General features: G+C 38.3%; 1 long non-coding RNA gene across 2 annotated transcripts; it reads right to left on the bottom strand.

Moving 5' to 3' along the window:
• Nucleotides 1-8,358: 8,358 nt before the first annotated feature.
• On the bottom strand, nucleotides 8,359-14,599 carry LOC135298127 (uncharacterized). Of its 2 annotated transcripts, none has more exons than XR_010360112.1 (3): nucleotides 14,431-14,599; nucleotides 9,076-9,226; nucleotides 8,359-8,697 (listed from the first exon to the last, which is right to left on the bottom strand). It is a non-coding gene; the product is annotated as an uncharacterized LOC135298127 (long non-coding RNA). The 2 variants fall into 2 exon arrangements; XR_010360113.1 differs by having other exon boundaries at nucleotides 8,359-8,673.
• Between the last annotated feature and the right edge of the window lie 1,890 nt (nucleotides 14,600-16,489).

The following is a 16,489-nucleotide window of genomic DNA, read 5'->3' as shown; positions in this document are numbered from 1 at the left end:
TCCAAAGCCATGAGGTACCACAGCTTAATAATTCTTCTTCTGATATGCAGTCGTAACAAAGCAACTTTTCTCATCACATCTCAGCAAGCAGAGAAAAAGGAATTGCTTCAGAAACTTTTCTTTCAGAAATATCTCTCAAATGGAGGACATATTTCTTGAGTTTTTGTCTTCATTAGCTGATCTTGCCTGCATTTTCAGTTTGCTATGTAGAACGAATATATTACTGTTAAGAAAGAAGTTTTCACCATTACTTCAAGAACAAATTATTCTCAATAGGATGTCTTTACAGTTTTACCAGTATATTGTTCCATTCAGTTTCTGCAAGATCATTCAAGCTCCACAGCTCTAGTTTAAAAAGGCTAACTGAAAAATGAATATAAAGATTTTAAAGTGAATTTTCCATCAAGAACTCTAGAATTTCCTGTTTTCAAGAAATGATCTTAGCTGGGAAGCATCCCACTGCAGAAACCGCCCTGTCAAATCTGGAGTAGGCAGCAAGCACTCAAGAGTGACACCTGGCAAAAAAACTTCTTCATCCTGGGCAAAATGTAACATAGTCCTTCTCAAAGCACAGGACAGAAATTCAACAAGGCAGACTCGTTTTTTTGACCAGCTCTACTTGGGTACTCCTCTTCTTCCCACTAGGAATCTTGAAAGCAGGGAGGAGAGCAAACATGTAGGAATGGCCAAGGGCTTCAGTCAATGAAGCAGCATGAATCATGCCTGTTTAGCAGTTCATATACACTTTTTCCTGTTGGCTTGAAACTCTTCCCCATTAAATAATTTACTTATAAGAAAAAAAAAGGTGAAGAAATACACTTGCCTTATAAGGCAAGAGTTCATTCCTAGGCAATGGGTGATGTTATTTAAAAATAAATCTATAGGGGAATCTTCATTCCAATTTGAAATTACATTTGTAAATAAAGGTTAGATGTTGAATTCCCTCAAATTCTTCATAAGTTATTGAGTCTAGCGCCAGTTCCTATCTTTCCTGTCTTTCTAATGTCCACAGAAGTAAATAAAGTTGAGTTTAAAGAATGTATGATCTGAAGACTGTTGCTATTAGCAGATGTGTGAAGCAGTTTTCAAACGACCCTTTCATGTCTGGCACTAACAGGAACTGCAAAAAATACTTTAAAGCGATGGTGAAGAATGTGCTGTAACTGGTGGACAGAGTCAGCTCCAGCTCTTCACTATTTCCTCTGCAGTCCCCTCAGCAGATGCAGAGGCAGCTGTGCCCCTGAGGAAAGTGAAATTTACTGTATGGGCCGTTCACAGCTGCCCCAATGGAAGATGCTGGAGCCAACCATAACATGAGGCAGCCCTAGGGTGCCTTCAGCTGACCAAAGGTTAAATCAAGAATCTGTGAGTACAAATATGACTTACAGCACTTTGTTCTTGGTTGCATTGCATGATGAGAAAATTTATCTCAGATTCACTCATGGGTTTGGTATAAACATAATCAGATAACCAAAGTTCTACAAACTGAAAGGAGGAAATGGCATTTACATTCAGGAACTCAGTTTTATCTACCTCTGCACACAAATAATTGCAAGCTAAAAAATGAGAAAATTACCAAAAGAAATATAATTTTTCAGCAAAAACATGTTTCTTATTGCTGAGTGACTAATTGATTTTTTTCCCCCACAGCATAATATAATTATTGGAAATTACAAAGCAATAACAAAGACTCTCTCAGCATAAAATGGTTAGAGGATAAGAAATAAAAGTCAGGAAAAGCCTTGAGGCATAGGTCATCTGTTGTGCTGTAGAATGTTCTAACTACATTAACTTTGTTGTAAACCTGAAACTTCTAATTGCAAATAAGGCCAGATGTGAATTTCCTTGAACTTAGCTCAGAGCACTGGCAAAGAAATTTAAAAACAAAAGGATGTGAGAAGACAGAAATTCCACAATTCTACTAAGAAATTCTTTTCCAGTTTCTATTATCTATAGTTCCATGGTAATTTTTCACAGTAGAGCACAAATGCTGTCATGATAGGCAGCACCTGAATCCCTGGGCAGTCATCCTTGGGTGGTTTCTGCTGTGATCCTCTCTTCTGCCAAACAGCTACTGTTTAATTCAGTGCTGCCCTGCATTTCAATGGCCATTTATGTCTCTGCAGTCTGGCTGGAAAGTACTAAAAAAGCCATGAGGGAATGAATGCAAGATTATCATTTGGCAATGATATGCCTACCTTTGTGCCTGATGTAGCTCATGGAGGAGAGGGAAGAAAGGGACTGTGGCAGTGCTCTGTTAGTTTTTGGATGCTGCTGCTGCTGTTATCCACCCCTGCACTTCACAGAAATGAAGATGACCATGCAAACCACATTGAACATCAGAACATAAGTCAAGAACCATAACATATAAGGAATTAAATTATCTGTTGGGAAGTATTGAGATGTAAAATTACCCAGACTGCAATACAGTTTCTGTGTTTGAAATACCTGTCTGTTGATGTTCAGACTTACTGCCTTTGGCAAGAGAATTAACAAAAAATACAAGTATACTTAGCTGCAAAATGAATATTCCTGTAGGTTTGGGGTTTTGTTTTTCCCCAATAAACTGTTATATTTGCCTTAAGCCATTAACAATCCAGACTTAACAAACTGCTGTTTGTGAAGTGCCTGAAAAAGCTCACCATTATTAGCATGCATGACATTAGCAATCCTTTTGATGCCATTTCTGATTTTGTCTTCAAGTTTACTGAGTAACAAAAAGCCACATCAACAAGACAGCCATGAGGAAGGAAGGGGTGAGGCAGTGAAAGAGTGAGTGAGCAAAAAAGGCAAATACAGGGGAAGTAAATCAGCTTTGTGAATTGCACCAGTTTATTTGCACTTGTTTTCACACGCAGACCCAAAATTTATGTTGCAGAAGGAATGAGCAAAACCACTATAAAGAAAAGACAACATTGGGTTGTAATCCATTAAAAAGTTTTTCTTGGGTGAGTTTCAAACAGACCTTTTGCAAAGATATTAAGTTTAGTAGCTCCTAAGAGCCTAAAACAAAATCACCTTAATCAATGAGATATTGTTCAGCTGTTTCAGCCAAAGCTGAAAAATTTAATTGCCTAAATTTCTTCGCTTTACGCAACCTCACAGAGCACTCAGCCATTCTTAATGCCAGTTCTAAGCAAACATGTGATCAGTACAGCACACTTCTGGCACAGGTTTGTTTGCACACCTTGCCCATCATTCCCTATGAAAAACATGTGGGTGTCCCTTGCCCGCATGCCTTTTAGTCCGGTGATTCTGTGCGTCTCCAGCTTTAATTCATTCTTCAGAACTTAGGACTTCAAATCACTAGAGTAATTCAAGGTATAGTCAAGGAGCTGTTTCAATCCATTGACAAAAACAACTGAGACAGCAGTTTCTAAGCTCTCACACTCCTGTGAGAGTTCTACCTTCCTACTGGAGCCTGCTCTGGTTGGAGCTGCCAGCCCTGCACTGCTGCAGATCAAAGATGCATGTTATCAGAGTATTCTACATTGAATACTTAATCTACTTAGCCTATACTTTCAACTCCCTCAATGCATCGCACAATGTCCTTCTGTGAGAGTATTAGAAACTTTCATTTCCACTGGCTCTTCTTTACTGATTCTTTGGGTTAAAGACAACTAGAGAAACTAACAGCAGACTTTGTATGACAGTATACAAGCTCTATACAGGCACTACTTTAATTAAATAAGCTGTTTATCCTGCCTTTTATCATCTTTTCTACACAACACAATGTGTTGTAACTGTGCAAGAAGTTCACATTAGCATATGCTCCAGTAAGTGGCTGTGTTACCATTTCAACTCAAATAATAGCAGCAGACAAAGTTAACACAGGTTTCACCTTTCAGTAATGTTTTCAAATACTTTAGGATTTACTCTGGGCAAGCTTATTCTCTGAGCAGTGGAGCATACATTTCTTTTTATAAAATTTGGACCACATTCTGCAGTAATTTCAAAAGATAATTTTCTTTTTTTCTCTTATGTTTTAAAAATATAGATCTGTAAATTGTATATTCCTAACAATTTATAGACACTGAGACTGCTCTGACCAGCCTGGTTTGTTTTGTAGACTGGACTGACAATTGAGTAATTTTTGCAGGCTACACTGAAAATGTGGAAAATTATGCAGAGGGTTTCAAAAATGTGAATGCCAAGATATGTTTCATGGCTGTCTGGGATTTTCTGTTAGTTGTGGTTGTGCATCATTAGTTTTGTATTAGATGTTCCTTTGATGCTGTTTTCCAGGCATACATATTCAAGGAGTTACATATCTGGAAGGCTCTGCTGGGCAAAACATTTTCTCATAAGCATTGATCCAAAACAGCCCCAGAGACAAATCACTCTTTGCTCTCTTTTGGAGCCCTGACCTGGCTCCAGAACCACCTCCAAAGGGATTCACTCCTTACAGATCTGGATAAGATTGTCCAAATCTCCAGAAGAAACTGATTGCATAAAGGTTAAAACTACTGCTCTGTTAAAGGCTCAAGCCTTGAATAAAGTCCTGAGTTGCTGTTCAGGATTTTAAGTAGCAACTTACCAGCACAAGTTTGCTTTAATTTTCTAATCATTCAATAAAGTGTTTCCTTCCATCCTTATGTATCATTATTGGCTTTTGTTTGCTGACAGCTTATTTTTACAGCTTCCCTTCTCAGATGGTCTTCAAGGGAGGAGAAGACGATTCTAAACTAGATACTGGGATCTGCATTCATGGCACTGAGGTCACAGCAATATGTTCTCTGAAATAGATAGCTGCCATTTGCAAGCCTTTCTCAAGCTTATGCTCTTACAGAAAAATTATCAGAAGTTATCAGAAAATATCATTTTTGAACTGATCAGTCATTGTGTTGTTTTCTCTTTTGTTGTACACATAAGGTTATCAATTTTATTCAAAACAAACACTTACATGTATTCATGCACAGAAGTGAATATATTTCTGAAGCAAGTATTAAAGGAGGCTGGAAGTTTATTGTACTTTCTTCGTTTTATGCCTAGCGTAGGAGGCGATGTTTACCAAAGAAATACTTTATAAATAATTCAAAATTAGAATTAGTGTCAAAAGATACAGAGTTGAATAACACATAAAAAGGAGATTGTTTTCTGGATTACTCTGACACTGACCCTTCAGTGGAGTTGCTAAAAATTAGAATACTGCAATCTTTGGAAAAGTTGGAATAGGATAGTCTGTATTTTAACAGATTGTGTCTTTCTACTTGGTTAACCCAAACTAATCTGACCTTCATCAGGAGATTCTAATTTGGTATAAATGCTTAATATGAGAAGCCTTAAAAACTCTCACTTTTTGGTTTTGTATTTAGATCACATTTTGAAAGACTTATGTGTAAGAGAATTGAGACACAATGGTAAAGCTGAAAAGCAAAGTGTACATGGGAGATCAGACACTGACTTTTCCCAAGACTCAAGCAGTTTGTTTGCAAAAGTGAAAGGGAGAATGTGTTGCATTTTCCCATTTTGTAGATAGTGTTTGTAGGTAATGACACTCCAGTGAGCTGAACCACAGAAAATGTAGATGCTTACATATCTGTAGCACACCACCGTGAGTGACATATGCAGAGACAACCTTCATGCCTTACTCACCTTCCTTTTGATAGGATCATGCCCCTCACTGCTCTCAAAACTCCTCTTTTTCACTGGAAAATAACTGGCAAAGTTGCAAAAGGAAGAAGAAAAAATCCATAGACCTCTAAAATAGAACAGGCCAGGGAACCATCAGAGCCTCTCTGCTGCTGTTTGAAATTAATGTTTCTCTCATAGAGGAGATAAGAGTTGGAGCTTATCAGCCCAGGGATAACTTTAAGGACTTTCCTTTCTTTGATCTTAACAGGAACCCATTTATGCTTCTGTGCATCAGCAGTAATTTCCTGGAAGATCCATAGCTACTGTCATTGAAGGAGAGTCTGATGTTTAAAATCCAAAGTTCATCTTCATTGCTAAGTGTCACTGCAGCAAAGATACTGAACTTACAGAAACACTGCTTGGAAACATCAGTTGGTTGCTGGAGGTATGCTATAACACTGATTTGTAATTCAGAACAGAAATGTTTCCAGCGCTGTGTGGTAACAGCAGTGTCAGTAGACCTCAAAAATGTAGGGAGTTTTTTCTCATCAGCTGCACAAGTTTGAATCATTACCTTGTATAGTAGGTCTGAAGTTTGAACTGAGAAGTTATCTCAAGATACACTGCAAAGGTATGCTCAGCCACCAGCATGCTGGGGTTTTTTTAATCTATTTCTTTTTATATGGCAAGAAACAATGAATAAAGTGAATATCAAAAGAATAGAAAGAGAAAAACAAACAAACAAAAAACCTGTGGTGGGTGGGAGGGGGGACAGAACCCTAGAATAACCAAAATCAAACACATCCCAAAAGATTTAGCAGCTTATTGGAAGAATTTTTAAGGGAAATGGGTATATGCCTGAGAAGGCAGGTAACTGTCCTCTCATAAATATATCTACAATGAGGATCTGTGTTTCAGAGCAAAAAGGAATTTCTGCAAAAAGCAACTGTGCCATGTAGGTTATCATGATTTCTTGACTTCAATGCAGTGATTTGCATCAGTGACAAATTGATTCTAGACAGGAGGCATGCATGGTTATTGTGCCCTAAGGTTGTTACAAGAGTCAAGTTAATTATTAAAGAATTTTAGTTTTACTGATAGTTAAGCATTCCAAATGTCATGCAAAATATTTGTGGATAAATTTGTTCATCTGATAATTGGGTTCATATAGTAACTGAATTCTACCAGTGTAACTAAGGCCAAATTCTCTATCACTATCTCCAAAATAGCAGTACATTTTACACCTGTAGGCCATCTTCTGAAAAAAAAAAAATTAAGTACAAACATTAAAAGGATAAAAAATTTTGGGGAAAATTTTCCTTTTGATTTTCGTCTTTGAATTAACTTAGAGCATTAACTGTGGGTCTTCATTTCTTCTTAAATAAGTATGTTACTTCTTGTTATAACTTGACTATACCTGCTCAGTTTTGAACCTAATAAATATAATAGATATAAATGAAACCTGCACTAATAATGGTCTACCACATAGCTGACAGACACGAAATCAAGAGAGCAGGACAATAGTTTCCCAGTTTCCAACAGATCACACTTTTGGTAAGTATGTTGTGAACTTTAATGAGTGTTGAATTTTTCTAGAGTTTTCTAGAGCACCTTTTGTGATGTTGTCCTTTCACTGTGGAAGCTAAAAAAAAAAACAAACAAAAAAAAAAAAAAAACCAAAAAAAAAACCCTAAACAAACAAACAAACAAAAAAAAAAGCCGAGGGGCTACGAACACTTCAAACTAGTTTAGAAAACCAAATTTTAGAAATTTCTTGCACTGTTCCCTTGGCAATTATCCTTGCCAGATGAACTAACATGCAACATGTCTTGGTCTGACATGTTTTTAGTTGATTTTACATCGGAAGAACTCCACTGAGAGAACTTATTCAATATTAGTACAAGTGAGATGAGAAACCTGTCTTAGTGGACCTTAGTCAACCATCAAGAGCAGCAAGATGTCTGCACTTGGATTACAGCTGAATTGTTTTCATAATGGATTTTATTAATTGAATTAAATTTCATGTCTAAGAAGGATTTAACTAGGGTCATATCATCATCCAATATCATCCATTATTAACTAGGGTCAACTACCATCCAATTCAGCAATCACCAACCAATTTAAAAGTGCAGAATTTCACAGAATCATTGTATTTCATAACACAATCATGGATTGGTTCGTCTTGGAAGTGATCTTCCCATGTAGTTCCAACCCCTTTGCCATGGGCAGGGACACCTCCCACTAACCAGATTGTTCAAAGGCCCATGCAACCTGGGCTGGAATATGTCTAGGGATGTGCATCCACAAGTGCTCTGATCCAGAGCCTCACCACCCTGACAATAAAGAATTTATTTCTAATACCTAATCTAAACCAGCCCTCTTTCTGTTTAAAGCCTTTGCACCTTGTCCTATATCTGCATGCCTTTGTGTTTCCTGTATTTTAAGTGACAAACTGTAGATGAAAAAATTCAAAAGCAACTTATTAATTTTGTTTGAATGACAAAGATAATCTCTCAGTAGACTGGGGCAGTCTCTTTTTTTCCACCCCAGACAAATGTTATGGCTACAATATTTATATAACTGACATTGAGTACCTACCCCTATGTTTTGTATTCTCTGGAAAGTAGTCATTCATATAAAAATTTTTACAGGTTTGCTCAGCATAAACAAAAATCTCCCTCTGTAGCTGAGAGGTACATTTTTATTCTCAGCAGAAACCTCACAGACTTCAGTAGTTTATACTGTGAGCAACAGACTCTCCAAAATCATGGTTCACTAGGTAATTTTTCTGTTGTTCTGTTGGTGGGATTGGTTGGAATTCTTTTAAATATATTACACTTTCTCTAGCAATTATTTCTCTTTTCAGAGCTGCCAGACTCCAGCTTTCATCAGGTAAATACATATCCCAAAAATATTTTACAATTAAGGAATTTTCTAATTTTATTTTCACCTGGAAGTCTGGAAAAACAACTTGCCAGCCATTCCTCGACTTGTTTTTATTGTAATATCACATGAAACTGCCTTTGTATAGAAGGCCAAACCCTCCTAAAGGCCTCTGGGAATCTTCTGACGTGGTCCAGTAGAGAAGTAATCAGAGGGCTGAAAGTGATTAAAGAGAAAAACCTAGGTAAAGGAGAAAGAAAGGTTCTTGAAAGTCATTTTTGCTTGTGTGAAAGGGAAAAGAGAAGGCCTAACAAACACAAAATTAGTGCTAGGTGGTACAGTGGAAAGAAAATCTAGCTACACTGTGAGGAGTGCAATTAAATGTCTGAGTATGCTCCAAGATTATACCTTGCCAATTATCAGTCAAGCTGATAATACACAGAACTCCTGCTCACCAGAGGTCCCATTCACCTCAATATCTTATTTTCCTTATCTCTAGGCCAAGAAGGACAAAGATTTCCAAAAACATACATGCTAACAAGGTCACAGGACAATCAGTGACAAGTGGGATAATCATTAGCTTGCAAAATTGGATTTGAATAAAGGAGCTGAAATTACCGTAGAGATGGCAAATCCTTCTGCATCACCTCTTCTGTTGTATTCTTTGAAAACCAGAAATTAAGTTTTTCAATTTCTTGAGTACAATCAGATTTAAAAAATTCTTGCAGTAATCACCCAGGTTATGAGGACAAGACAATTCTGTACCTGCCTGAGAAAGTAAAAGATTAGAAAGTCTACAAGTAAACATTATCCTACAATGATTTGCTACTTCCAGTTGTGACATAATGTATTAACCTGGATATCTAGTAAAATAATCAAATTTAAAATATGTGTGTTTTATAATGCAAAAAAGCCAGAAAAAATACTGCAGATAAAGTTAATAAAACAGATTATTTATTTCTTCATAATTCAGTAAATTAATTTGACAAGGAAACATTCCTATAGCTTTAAGAACTAAGGCATCCTTTAGTCTGAAGATGTATAAAGCATTTCCATAATGATTTAATGTGTATGTATTTATATCCAACATTACTTTTAAACTACTTGGGGTGTATGAATAATTCTTAGAGGAAGGAAAGGAAGTCAAGAAAGAAATGTCCTTGAGTTGAATGTAACCAGAAATACACAATAGTGGACCAGACTATAGGTATAGAAACAAGTCAGGTAGAGAAGGGGTATTTAATGTAGATATCATGAAAGATGTCTCTGCTGCAAGCATATCTTGAACTGGTTTTTATAAAGGATTTCTTTCTGAAAGAAAAGACCTGACTGGGTGTTAGCCTTGTTGATGAATATGTGATTAGAAAGCCACACAGATAACAAGCAAGAATCAAAGCTGGGCCTTTCCACAGTCAGAAAGTCAGTTGAAGAAGAATGAGCAGTAAATAAAATGCATTTTCCCCAATCCCAGTAGCATAGAAAAAAAAAAAGTTTTGACAATTAAATATTTTGTGTTTTCAAATGCATTTCCTCCTGTTTGTTTGGAGGTGTGTACATGTGTAAAATATAAAAGCAGCTGCCAAGGGAATCGTTCTGTGAAGTTGTTCCTGCTGAGCTGCAGAACTATCCTAAGGTCAGCCACCAGAGCAAGCTGAGCTGAGCTTCTCATGGGTGGATTGGTAAGAAATCAGTGTCAGTCTCACAGGTAAAACTTCCTTCTCAGTGACTTTAAGAACGAGCAATTCAATTGCCTGAGGACATTAGTAAGGGGGACATAAGAAATATGAAGTTGTAAGAACACTGGTTTTCTCCTTTAGCCCTAGAATTCAGGTTTATCCAACTAAGTCCAACTCCAAGGTCTACCCAAGGCTAAGATTAATGGCAAGCAAGTACTAAGAACTAACCAGCACCATGAGATATTGATGTCTCAAGAGGTCTTTGCACTGTCATAATGAGCATGGCATCCAATACAAAAGACAACAGTCAATTTTTTTGACAGCTTCAGATCCAGGTTATTTAGAATCCTCTATGCCTCTCCAATTTATATTTTTAATATTAAATAAATATCTTCTGCCTTCTAAATAAATTGTTATATGGCTTATTTTTCCACCACACACAAACAACATAAATCATATAAATTCCCATTCAAAAATTTTATTAAGTCACTACAGTTATAAAAAGATAATAACCCCAGTTCCATGGCCTTCTCATTCACAGATTTGTATTGTTCTCACAATTCTTCCTGCATTAGGGAACAATATAAGATGTTTCCTGTAATTAAATTATCCAGTGGATAATTTAACATTCCTATATCTCTGCACATTTTCTTATTGGATACTTTTCATTTATGAAATAAAATAATAACATTATAATAGGAACTAATATAATTGCAGGTCATAAAAGTCTATGACATATTTGGCAGATACTTTTTCTAGGTTTTTTGTGTATTAATATGTCTTACCTTTATAAAAAATGCTAAGGAATTTAGCTCACTTTTTCCAGGTATTCTGAAGACATTCTTCGAAGTAAAAAGACATGTTGAATATTCATTTGGTAGTACACAGGCCTTTTAAAAATGTTATATTAAAATCTTGAGAAAATTAGTAAAATATCTGAAAATAGATCTTTTATTTACTTGGAATTTACCCTCCAGACATGTCATCTTAATAGACCAAAAATATAAATCAGTATTTATAATCATTTGCTTTGGCTTATAAAATTCATACAGCTCTGGAACACAAAACTCGCTGAAACAGAGTTTCAAATTCATGAACTTTGTAGGTTTAAAAATGAAGTAATTATAATAGTTTTAAACTCATATCACCTAGATGTGCCTTTTTTTCCTCAGAAATAAACGAAGCCATGTGTCAGAAAGAGTCACAAGAAAACGTACTGTGCAAAAAGCTTTTGAGTTGGTAACACCTGTGCTTCAACCACAGCCTGCTCTCCACCCTGCCAGGTAACCTGATACAGATTTTCTGAGCATTTATGAAACCTGTGATAAAGTAGGAAAAAATATCAAAGCCTCAAGAGGTTTTCATTTGCAAGTTTTCCAGTACATTGTAATAAGGACAGACTATATTTTATATGCTGCATAGAAGTAACTTCCACTGCATTTTTGCCTCTATGAGATTTAGGGATGATCTCCATGTTTAACTTCCTGCTCATGACTTTCCTCTATTAACACAGGGGAGCATGTTTCCACTTACAAACAGAACTATTTTTATAGAGACACAGTCATGCAATATTAGTCTCATATCTCTAGCACTGATAACTGTTGCAGATCCCAACATTTCTAGTGCATAAATGTAAATACAGGAATAAACTTTGGAGTTAATAATAACAAATAACTCTCTGTGAAAGTTAGTATTTGCCTCAAAGATTGGAAGTAATATCATAACTCAAGGGAAGCTGGCATCTGAGCAAAACATAATCCAACACCTGAGCAATACATAATTCTGGAAAAAGAAGCATATGACAATGTAATGAAACTGATACAGCCAGAAGAAACAAGGCTGTCTTCATAGGACTTCCAGAGGGAAATAGGAGATGTGTTATAAAGACATTGGTAAAAAGCCTTTTAGGATTTCTTTCTTGACTTTACAAATATTAGATAATAGAGAAATTTCAAAAGCATCCTGAGCAGTAGGAGGTTCTTTATCCAAGTCACAATTGTGACTTCTGCAGGTAATTTTAAGATGGGTAATTTAAGAAATAAATGAAAAATTACATAGAATGGAAAGGTCAAGAAATAATTTCCCACTAGGAAAAACACAAGAGTAAAGAGGAAAGGAGGTTGATCTAAATAACTAGATAAACCATTCAGGAGGAAACATCACAGACTAGCATCTCCTCTGAGTTTACACAACAGAAAACTAATTATTCCCAGGTGAAGAAGAAGGAAGGAGAAGGAGTCATAAATAGAAAATACATCATTTTATATTCAAAAGAAAAATAATTTGGGATTTAAAATACTGTTAGAAAGGCTTGATCCTACATAGTAATGTGTGAGAGGCCATCAGGATGCAGGACTTAAATTATTTTTCCTGGTTTTTTCCTATCTATGAATTGACTTCATTCTGCTGGCCACAGTCCTGAGGATGCTGCCAGCCCCCATGGGGTTCCTTAGGGGTCTCCAAAAGCTGTGCCCCCATGTCCAGCAGGAAGGGGATGGTGGCCTGTGCTGGGGTCACCTCCAGCAGCTGGCCCTCGCCATGCCCTGGTACCTGCCTTCCCTCAGACCTGGTCTTCAAACAGGGTCAGGCTTCCTACAGGGACCAAGCCGAGCAGCACGGCAACCCAGCTCAGCTCTCATCAATGAGGTTGTACTTTTGGGCTCCAAAGAGCTAGGTTTTATTATTTCATGTATATCTGAAAGAAGATGATGTTCACAGAGCTGGGTGCACCTTCCCCACATCCCTGCACCCCAAAAAATGGCTGCCACTCCCACACTACTTTTGGGAGCACTTTATGAGTCCATGTAAGCAGGACACATCGATTTTAGCACATATTTCTGTTGCAGACTAGTCATATCTTTCCTAGAAAGATGTAAAAAAAGCCTAGAGAAAAGAATATCACTATAAACATATGTGCATTGGATCAAAAATATGCAGGATCAGAAGTAAATCTGTGGCTGAATGGCTTCCCACCCAGAGGGCTGCAAAGCATGCAATGTTTCAGTAAGTTTCCTGACACCTTAAAATTGAAACAACTAGACTTCCCTCCTAGTTTAATTTTTTTCTTTTTTATTTTTATTTCCTCAAGTTATGGTATGATAATTAGATTTTTTTGCCTCAAAACCTATGACTAAATCTCTTTAATTTTAATGACGTTATTGGACCTCTTCAATCATAGGGTTAAGCCTTTCCTCTAGCCCAGGGCATCTCATAATTACCTTCACAGAATGGCAATCAGAACATTCATAAAACATCAAACATTAAAATGTTGCAGTATTGAAATGTTGCAGGACTCAAATCTCTACAAAAATATCTCAATACAATATATATTCCTAGGTGGTGTCTCTCCTGGGACCTACAAGCTAACACTGCACTTCCTCAGAATCAGCCCAACCAGGGCAGCTCTGATCTGTCCCAAGATGTTAAAGAGATTGTGTAATTCCATCACAGTAACAGTGAGGACTATGCAAATGAAGGCTTTTCAAATGAATGTGATACTGAAGCCATTATGTTCTGACTATTAAGGCAAAGTTGGAATTTTTTTAAAAGTCTGGCATAAAAATCAAAACACATTTTGCCGTGCTTTCATTAAATCAGAAAAAGCACAAGATAAAAACCAAGTAGTTTTTATGTTTCACTCTGAGATGCAGGACTCTTTTTACAATATAGGATTTAGATCCCTAGAATCCCATCTTTATCATATTCTGAAGATTATTGCCACTGAAAGTTTTGTCAAAACATATTTGGACAGAAGATTTTTTGCAACAAGAAACTGGGTCTTCCTGAAATTTACTTTATAAAAAATCCTGACTAGCTTGGCACAACCTACCCATACACAGAGTAGCAAATATGCCTAAAATATAACAGTGAGGTTCTGCCCTTGGGTATGCAGGTGTCTGTGGAAAAATAATAAAAATCTCTATATGACTCACGGCAGCATATTTTTAAAATTACACTCACTAGTTTTGAGGTCAAGAGAAAAGCATCCTAGTCTCTCTTTACGTTTCTGGGTGATGATGAGACAATCACTTCCCACATTTAAAGTGAGGGCAATAAATGCATCTCTTTGCAAGCAGCTGCAAGATCTATTACTGCCACACACAATATTTGACCTAGGTATCAGAGCACTTTACTCCAGATCCTCATCTCCAGAAGCCACAGCTCATACTGGGAGTACTCAGACACTAAAAAAATTGTTAGTACAGCTTGTGGAACAGTGGGCAGCTCTGAAGATTTTAGGACTGCCAGGGGTTTGACGAGACCAAGGGACACAGAAGGGGCATCAGTTCACTCTTACCTGACACTCAGAGCGAGGTGGTGATTTGCAGCACCTTACACATAGGCATGGACTGCATTTGCAGGTTACATTTTTCTGTGTCTGGTGGGCAGAACAGGGTTTGAGTCTCCCTTAATAAAGTCTGTGACATTCCCACTATCACCATTGAGTCAGAAATGACACATAGTCAGATCAGAAGGCTAATTCCCTTTATTAAGAAACCCATTTCTTTTTATACTCTAGTTTGCTACAGGTGGAACTGATTGGTCCTTTAATGAAAACACCATCACCATTAGCTAATTAAGAAAACACCCTTAGGTAAACATATTTCTGTAACACATTCCACACGTTCACAAACACCAGGGTTCAGAATTTAAGATAAGAAGTGTTTGTAATTCTTTTCTCTGAGCTTCTCACAGCCTTTCCCACAACGATGCCTGGAAAAGTTGTCTATTTCTCTCTGTGACCAGAAAGCTGCCACCACATCCCATCTCCCAATGGTGATCAGCACAACACAAGGATAGGGTGTGTACAGCCAAGAAAATAGCACTGGGAGTAGAGAATTGACTTGGAATTTGCTGCTTCCGACATGGTTCCCTGGAAGACTGTCACTGCCAGCTCCCTTTTCCAGGCATTCTGCCTCAGTAAGTTTGGGAAGATACTGATCAGATCCCTGTGTTCCCATGTGTCAGGCTTCTGCGTGGTGGCTGCCTGCCCCTGGTCCTAGGAAGCCCTGCTCAGGCTCTGCTCACCCCTCCCAGGATGTTTTGGGTGGCACAGGACCTGCTGGCCTCGTGCCAAGGGCTGGCAGCAGCATGGTTGGAGCTGGGGCTCCAACAAACAAGGGAAAGCAGAGCAAGGTGAGAGGAACCCCCAGACTTCTCTTCAAGCTGGACAGGCTGACCCTGCTTCTCTGCTGGGAGTCTGTCAGACAGCAGCCAGCTAGGGGAGAATGCCCTGATGGTGTGTCCAGCATGTTGGGAGAGCACATTACCTGGTGAAGGGCAGCTCTCTCCACACACTCTCAGCAAATCTGGCTGGGCTCCAACTTATGGCAGTGCAAAGACAGCTCCTGGCCACTGCTCCTCTGCAAAGAAGTTAGAAAAGGGGTCATGGTCTCTGCAGGGCCCATAATTGTCCATTTCTGACAGTGCATTGAGGCAGACAGCAGTGTAGTGTTTTGGAATCTCTCTCTACATTTGGGTGCCATGTTTCCTGAGTGCTGTAAGGCTATTTGCTGTAGTAGACAGCTTACAAACTCTTGGTGCAGTCTATGTGTCCTTTATTCCCTCTGTCTATACTGAGATCAGCACAGGTACCTGTGTTGATCTCAGTATAGAGAGATCTCTTTTAGACATTCGCTAAAACTGGTTTTCTGAGTCATGCCACATAGCTGCCCTTGTGTAGCTGATTCTTCTTGGACTTTGTTCAGATAGAACAAAGGGAAAACATGATGTTATGGTCCATGGAGAAGGCACTGGCCTCATCAGCACCATTCACTCTCTACACACATCTCATCTCCTTACAGCATCCTGCAAGAGACAGCACCAACCTCAGCCCAGCAGGGCCCACTTTCTGTGGTGTGAGGCCAAAGCTGAGGCACAGTGACAGCTGGGACATTGTGTGGGACACAGGAGACCTATTTGGACACCTTTGAAGGGCTGGGAACATCAGGGCACAGTCAGACCTGGCAGAAGTTGAATCTATATTGTGTTCACGTTCGCGACCCCAGCAGGCCTTATGTGCTGGTCCTCACTGAGATTTCCTATGATGAAGAAGCACCTCCTCATCACACGGCTAGAACCCAGACACGGATCAATGTGTCATAGCACAGCACATGGGATGATCCAACAAGCCCACCAGCACACAGCTGCTCAGCCATGGGGGATCTGTACCACCACCCGGGCTGCTGTGAGAGAGGACAGCATCTACAGCTGAGAGGAGACTGGACTGAAATTCCAAAGGATCTGCAAGGAAGAGAAGAGAAGAGAAGAGAAGAGAAGAGAAGAGAAGAGAAGAGAAGAGAAGAGAAGAGAAGAGAAGAGAAGAGAAGAGAAGAGAAGAGAAGAGAAGAGAAGAG

Source organism: Passer domesticus, chromosome 3 (assembly GCF_036417665.1).
Source record: "Passer domesticus isolate bPasDom1 chromosome 3, bPasDom1.hap1, whole genome shotgun sequence".
NCBI lineage: Eukaryota > Metazoa > Chordata > Aves > Passeriformes > Passeridae > Passer > Passer domesticus.
This window is presented reverse-complemented; position numbering and strand designations above follow the sequence as displayed.